This window comes from Delphinapterus leucas, chromosome 6 (genome assembly GCF_059928025.1).
Source record: "Delphinapterus leucas isolate spDelLeu-1000000601 "Yukka" chromosome 6, BTC_Dleu_Yukka2, whole genome shotgun sequence".
Taxonomy (NCBI): domain Eukaryota; kingdom Metazoa; phylum Chordata; class Mammalia; order Artiodactyla; family Monodontidae; genus Delphinapterus; species Delphinapterus leucas.
This window is the reverse complement of record NC_143134.1, coordinates 125,076,121-125,083,577: the sequence shown is the minus strand read 5'-3', so window position 1 is coordinate 125,083,577 and position 7,457 is coordinate 125,076,121. Positions and strand designations below refer to the sequence as shown.

At 55.3% G+C, this 7,457-nt stretch overlaps 1 pseudogene; it reads right to left on the bottom strand.

Moving 5' to 3' along the window:
• Nucleotides 1-2,451: 2,451 nt before the first annotated feature.
• On the bottom strand, nucleotides 2,452-7,155 carry LOC111171299 (phosphoethanolamine/phosphocholine phosphatase pseudogene; annotated as a pseudogene).
• Nucleotides 7,156-7,457: the final 302 nt, after the last annotated feature.

Genomic DNA, 7,457 nt, shown 5'->3' with positions numbered 1-7,457 from the left:
ATGCTTCATACTTGTGTTCTATGCACTGATATGTAGCCTATAAAAAGTGTGAGAGCTAATTCTGTTTTTCTACACTGAGAAACATGATGTTCCAGATGTAAGGATAACATGGATAAAATGAGAAAACTACACATTATGCTGGTCGTTTCAGGGAGTGGGAAAGGATGGCAAGTGGTAAAATATTATCTTTTCCTCTAATCTTTTTAAATTTCACTTGTTACAAAGAACTTGAATTATAATTGTACTTTTAAAAAGTAACAATGGAAATTTAAAAGAAAAACTTTATATTGTGTGTTTAATTACATTTCATAGAATTTTTATCCCTGAATCATAATTCTGTTAGTACACCAGTATAGAGATTATTTCTTAATATTTAGGTGAGAACCATTTCCTTCTGTTTTTGAAGATAATTCTGTAAATTCATTTCCAGTAATGGCACTCTTCCCCAAATCAAAGGTTTAACAAGGGAGATGCAAGCAGAACAATCATGAAAACACAAAGCAATACAAGAGCAACAAAAAATTTCTAACTTCCAATAACAGCTCAATTTAGAAGAGGGTTTATATCGTCAGACAAAAGCATTCCTCCTTGACTTTCTAACCAGTCAAAATCTGTGTATTCTACAGAAAACTGTGATGTTATTCCCATAAAACTACCCTTTACTGCTTCTGCCTCCATTACATTTCCTAAGCACTAGTGTTTTAATGTACAGGTTAAAAACAAAATCCTAATGTGATTTATTTATAATGTGTGTGCTGTTTGTCTTATCCTAGTGTCCAAAGTCTTCTCCATGGCTGGACCCCAAATAATATTCCTTTATGTGCTATCTGGAGAGGGGGAGAGGTTTAATAAATACCCTAACCCTAACCTGTACCCTAACCCGTACCCTAACCCGTACCCTAGCCCTAACCCGTACACTAACCCTAATATATACCCTAACACATACCCAAACCCTAACCTGTAGCTGTACCCTAACCTGTACCCTAAACCGTACCCTAACCCTAACCCGTACCCTAAACCCTAACCCTAACCCTAACTCTAACCCCTAACCCTAACCCTAACCCTAAACCCTAACCCTAACCCCCTAACCCCTAACCCCTAACCTTAACCCTAACCCCAGCCCCGACCCCTGACCCTGACCCTGACCCTTCCCTGTAAAAACAAGTTCATCTGACTATAATTCATTCCAGGAACACAACCCTATTGAGGGAGAGAGGAAATAGCTACTCTAAGCTCTGGATGATAGACCAAAAAACAGATTTAAAGAAAACTATGTCATTTCTGTTTTCGACTCCAACAGACAGGTATAATGAAGCAAGGAATCCCCCTGGTCCTCCAGGATCTGCCTGGGGACCTAATCTGGGAAATTCTTAAACATCAAGAGATGGCTCTGAGCTGAATTTCTGCAAAACAATCCCGTGCAAAGAACAACCCAGTAGAGCTTTGTATCCCATCAGCTACAGGAAGAGAATGGCTGCAGGCTACTGAAAGCCAGCAGCATTTACAACTTAACTCCCATGGCCTCTGCAGTGGTACGTCTGAGTTTTCTGTTTGCTTCCCTTTTCTGACTCTCTTCTCAACATATGCACATTTCTTAATATAATGTCATAGTGGAAGCAAAACAGACCTTCAATTTTTAGACCTCAATTTATAAAACACTTAGAGGTTCTAGGAGTTTTGCTTTTAAATTCAAGTACCACATAATTTGAAAATCGTACAAGTTCTAATTATTCAGCTCCAATACACCAAACACTGGAGAGGTCCCTCTCAGCGGAAGCGCCACCGAATCCACAATGAAAGGGCAACAAGGTGCCCTCCTCCCTTCTCTTCTGCCAGGGTGACCACTATGTGTTTAAATCCACGCCCCCTGGCAAGTTTCTAAGGTGAAATTCTGACACCCTTCCCTTTCCCATCCCAGCAGCTGGCCAAGGGCCGGCGGGGCTGGAGAAGTGCAGTAACCAAGGCTGGGCCAGCTGGCCAGAGTGGGGGTTGGCGGGGGGCGGGCGGGGGGGGTCCCAGCACGTGAAATCACCATGCAGGATAAATCCCTTGGACTTCCCATGGGCCAAGGGCGAGTCTCTCGAGGCACCCGGCCCCTCTCAGGTTCTGCTTGCAGAGGCATCGCCGGGGAGCGGCACTTGGCTGCTTAGGAAAACCGCGCGCGAGTGAGCTTTACACCCGCAGATGTACTGTAAAACTGGAGTGGGTAGGCTCGGGCTCGTCCTCAAAGCCTTTACTCCAAAGGCGAGCCCTTCCTGCTGCCGCCAGGTTAGGGAGCTTCGCGACTGTACCAAACAGCTCTGGTGTAATTCGTCGTTCTCTCCTCCACCCACCCCACCGAGCCCCTGTCCCCTTACCTGCGGTCCGCTGCCCTCCGCTCCGCGCTCGGATGCCGCTGGGGTGCCAGAGACCCACGGGACGGGTCGTTCCCAGCCTCCGCGAGCTGGCTCCCTAGAACACCGCCGGCTCGCGCGGCACCGACAGCGAAGAGCCCCGAGGACGCCCCGCGCCAGGTGCGCTCTGGCCGGGACGCCCACTTCCGGGAGAGTCGCCGCCGCGCTCAGGTGAGCCGCAGTCAATGCCGAGCAAAACCCGCCTCGGCGGCTTCGCGTCCGCGCGGCACAGCACGATCTTGGCGCTCCGGGCACCGGCGCCGCGGGCCGAGCCTCTCCTCTCCTGAGAGCCCGCTAACGATGCCCCGGCGCGTGGGGCCCCGCGGCGCGGAGACCGCTCCAGGCTGGACTCACCGCCACCAACGCCGCCAGGAGGAGCGCTTGGCGGAACTCAAACAACCCAATGTTTTAAATGGAAAAAGGACTTGAAAAGACCCTTCTCCGGAGAAGACATACAAATGGTCAACAAGCACACGAAGAGACGTTAATCATCATGAGTCGTGGTGAAATGCAAGTTAACACCACAGCGCCATGTACCCCTCCACACACTAGAAGGCCTACAATCAAGAAAGCTAAAAGTAACAAGTGTTGGCAAAAACTTAGAGAAACTGATACAGAATTTCCCATAGGGAAAATGAATAAGTTCTGGAGGTGGATGCTGAGAATATTTGTACAACAACGTGAATGTAGTTAATGCCGTAGAACTGTATGCTCAAAATGATTTAAATGGCAAATGTTCTGTTATGTGGGGGGGGGGTTAACATAATTTAGCCCCTGCTTTATACCAGACCCCAGAGTCAAAGCTTCTCATCCATTTTCTCACTTTTACTTAACCTCCTAGGATCTTCACACTCCCATTTAACAGATGAAGCTGAGCCTGAGAGGTTAAACTAAATGACTTGCCCAAGGCTCACTCGGCCAAGTCTACACTGTTCAATGTTACTGTATTTACTGAGCACCTACTGCACAGCAATACCTCCAGCACCTGCTAGAGACATTGTGGGAGGACCAGGGTGAACGGGGGCTGAAAGCAGATTACAAAACATGGGCAGATCCTGGGGCCCTGCTCTCAGACACTGAAGTTTCTTGGAGTGGAGGGGATGGCCTGTGTCACACTTGTGGAGCCTTTTATTCCACCCCACCCGCACCCCCACAGAGGAGGGAAGCAGCTGGCCTGATACTGAATATTAGCTCAGCTGGGGAGGAGTCCTGGGGCTTTGAAGAAGGCATCTCCTGCCCCACTCCCCACATTGCCCCCTAGAGTCCAGTATGTGGGCACAAGCATCCCTGTGGCGGGGCAGGAGGCACATCTCACGGCACCCCTCTCCTCCCGCCGTGCAGTAGTGACACTGTACCCATACACGCGCCAGAAGGACAACGAACTCTCCTTCTCTGAGGGCACCATTATCTGCATCACCCACCGCTACTCCGATGGCTGGTGTGAGGGCATCGGCTCAGAGGGGTCTGGATTCCTCCCCGGGAACTATGTGCAGGCCAGCTGCTGACGCCTGGGATCTCTGGGATGCTGACCCAGGCACCGCCTTCAGTGAGCCTCTTGAGTCCCACTCCAAAGCCTGCTCCAGTCAAGACTGGACCAGTCCTGCACTGTGGAGCTCTGTCTGTTCCTTCCCCCCATTGCAGTGGGAATGGGTCCTGGTAAAGACAGAGGAGGCACCCAGAAGCCTGCTGGAGAGAGGAAAGAACTGGAAGCCAGGGAGTTTGGTGACCTTATCCACAGGGGACCCTTACGCCATGCAAGACAGGGTCTCCAGCTGCAAGTGCCAACTTTGAATACAATTCTGATGACCTCCTGATGATTGCCTTGCAGGGCTAGCAGGCCGAGGGACTTTAAGGCAGTCCACTTGTACAGATCCCGCTAATTGAGCCTCCTCTGCCTGCCCTAAGCAGCAGAATCTCCCATGTCCTCGGTGCTCACTGAGCCTCCACACTAGACCCCTGTGCCCCTCCACTCTCCCATGTCCTCGGTGCTCACAGAGCCTCCACACTAGACCCCTGTGCCCCTCCGCTCTCCCATGTCCTCGGTGCTCACGGAGCCTCCACACTAGACCCCTGTGCCCCTCCGCTCTCCCATGTCCTCGGTGCTCACGGAGCCTCCACACTAGACCCCTGTGCCCCTCCGCTCTCCCATGTCCTCGGTGCTCACTGAGCCCTCCACACTAGACCCCTGTGCCCCTCCGCTCTCCCATCTCCTCGGTGCTCACTGAGCCTCCACACTAGACCCCTGTGCCCCTCTGCTCTCCCATGTCTTCGGTGCTCACGGAGCCTCCACACTAGACCCCTGTGCCCCTCCGCTCTCCCATGTCCTCGGTGCTCACGGAGCCTCCACACTAGACCCCTGTGCCCCTCTGCTCTCCCATGTCCTCAGTGCTCATGGAGCCTCCACACTAGACCCCTGTGCCCCTCTGCTCTCCCATCTCCTGGGTGCTCACGGAGCCCTCCACACTAGATCCCTGTGCCCCTCTGCTCTACCATGTCCTCGGTGCTCACGGAGCCTCCACACTAGACCCCCGTGTCCCTCTGCTCTCCCATGTCCTCGGTGCTCACTGAGCCTCCACACTAGACCCCCGTGCCCCTCTGCTCTCCCATGTCCTCGGTGCTCACTGAGCCTCCACACTAGACCCCCGTGCCCCTCTGCTCTCCCATCTCCTCGGTGCTCACTGAGCCTCCACACTAGACCCCCGTGCCCCTCTGCTCTCCCATCTCCTCGGTGCTCACGGAGCCTCCACACTAGACCCCCGTGCCCCTCCGCTCTCCCATGTCCTCGGTGCTCACTGAGCCTCCACACTAGACCCCCGTGCCCCTCTGCTCTCCCAAGTCCTCGGTGCTCACTGAGCCTCCACACTAGACCCCTGTGCCCCTCTGCTCTCCCATGTCCTCGGTGCTCACGGAGCCCTCCACCCTAGACCCCTGTGCCCCTCTGCGGAAGTGGGCTGCACCCTGCTCTTCTGCCTGCTGCCTGCTTTGTTGTGTATTCAGGCTTGGTTCCCCAAGCTGGGCACTCCTCCTAGAGTGGGGACCAGCTCCCTCACTTAAGTACGGCTCTCTGAGAGCAGAGATCACCTCGCCCTCATCCCTCAGACTGCAGTGTGAGAGATCTCACTCACCTCTGCCCCTTCACCTCCTTTACAGCTCTGAAACACCAAAAGAGGGAGGTGGGCCTTGGGTTTCCACTGGCTCTGCTTTAAAGCATCATGGCTTTCTGTTCCGTAGGGGAGGAGGGGGACTCAGAGGGCCCAGTCAGTGGGGCGACTTTGGTTAAGTCCCTGGTTTCTTGCTGCATAGACGAGGCTGGGGTGCGAGGAGACATCTTCGGGCTCTGTGAGGTCCCTGGCTGGCCAGACCCGAGCCCCGGGACAGTGTGCTACCTCTTTCCACCAACAGGAGGTGACTGTTCCCTCTAGCTTTTTTTCCTGTGGGGATGCTGACAGGGTGGGGGCAGGGAGGGAGGCAAGGAGTGTGGTGTAGGGTCACAGTAGGTAAAGCAAGATCTAGGCCTGGGACCGTCGGCAGGGAGCGCCACCTCTCTCCGCAGGGAATCCGGTGCGGGGGAGGTAGGGGTGGGGGGAACATTTCGGGGCCTGCGTCCCCTGGACAGAAGACTGGAGGACGGAGGCCATGCAGCCCAAGGCAACAGTTAACCGTGACGCAGCGAGACATGTTCCTTCTCTACCCTGACAGGGAACCCCGTCCTCCCAGCTGGGAGGACAAGGTTTTTGGAAACACTGCTGCCTGCTCAGATATGCGTGCCACCCTGGTGCGGCCAGACTCCGGAATTCGCTTGCAGTGGAACTGGGGGAGGCAGCCGAGCTGCGTTAACTGCACAGATGGGGACAGCTCCCAGCTCCCTCCTCCAGTCCCCAAATGGACCACCCTAGGATTCCAGAAAATCCCGGAGGGATATACCAAAACGAAAGGGAGAGGGAGTAATAAAACTAGCTTTCTCTTTCCCGACCCCCACCGCCCCCCCCTCCCTGCCCGGGTGCCCTCTGCAGGCCACGTCCTCAGCACCTGTTGCAGGTGTAGGCACACTTCGGTGGAGTTTTCCCAGGGCACCACCCTGGCACGGAAGGAGCTGGACTCGGCCTTCTGCGCCTCCTGCATAAGGCGGTGCATGGGGTAGCGGTGGCGCAGGAAGGCCACGTCGCCGCCTGCCAGCAGCCCCATGGGGCAGAAGTCGTTGGCGCCGTCGCTCACGTAGAAAAGGCGCTCGAAGTGCACGCCGTCGTGGGCCCGCTCGCGCAGGTAGTCGCTGAGCACCTTGTGCTTGCACATGTTGGCGGGGCAGCGAGCGCAGCTTGCGCGTGGAAGGGCCGCAGCGCCAGCAGCCCCCAAGGGTCGCGCCCCGACGGGTTGCTGAAGATGCGCCGGAACAGGCCGTGGTGGCCGGCGGCGAGCAGCGCACTCTCCACGCCAAAGGTGTTGGCGTCTGAGATGAGAATAACCTCAAAGCAGGCGCCCTGCTTGGCAACAAACTGCAGCAGCTCGCCCATGCCGGGCGACAGGGGGATGGCCTCGTAGATGGCGCGCAGGTCCCGCGGCCGCACGCCCTACTCGCCCAGGTACTGGAAGACGCGCTGCATGTACTCGTTGTAGAAGCCCTCGCGCTAGGTGGCACGCAGGCTCTCAGGCAGCCGCTGGCCCGCCGCGGCCCGCGCACGACGGACTCGTCGCTGTTTTCGTCCACGATAGTCTCGTCAAAGTCGAAGGTCAGGAGGAAGCGCGGCACGCCCGGCGCAGCCATCCCGCTGTCCTCTACCAGCTTTGTCCTGAGCGATCAAATCTTTTTGTGGTCACCAAAAAGAGTCCCTCAGAGGAAAGGGGGACAGGACCTCTGAGCTTCTCCTTCAGGGTGAGGAGCGGCGGCTGCAGAGGTCTGTCCCGGCTGAGTTTGGAGTGTAAAGAGTGGGGAGAGCGCCTAGCTGAGGTATTTGGGCGCAGGATGGAGCAAGGGGTGCTTACGGGAATTGGAGGGGACGCTGTGTCTTATCCATCCCCGGATTTCTGGGCTCCGGCTCTCACGAGTCCCTCCAGTCCAGAGGGTCC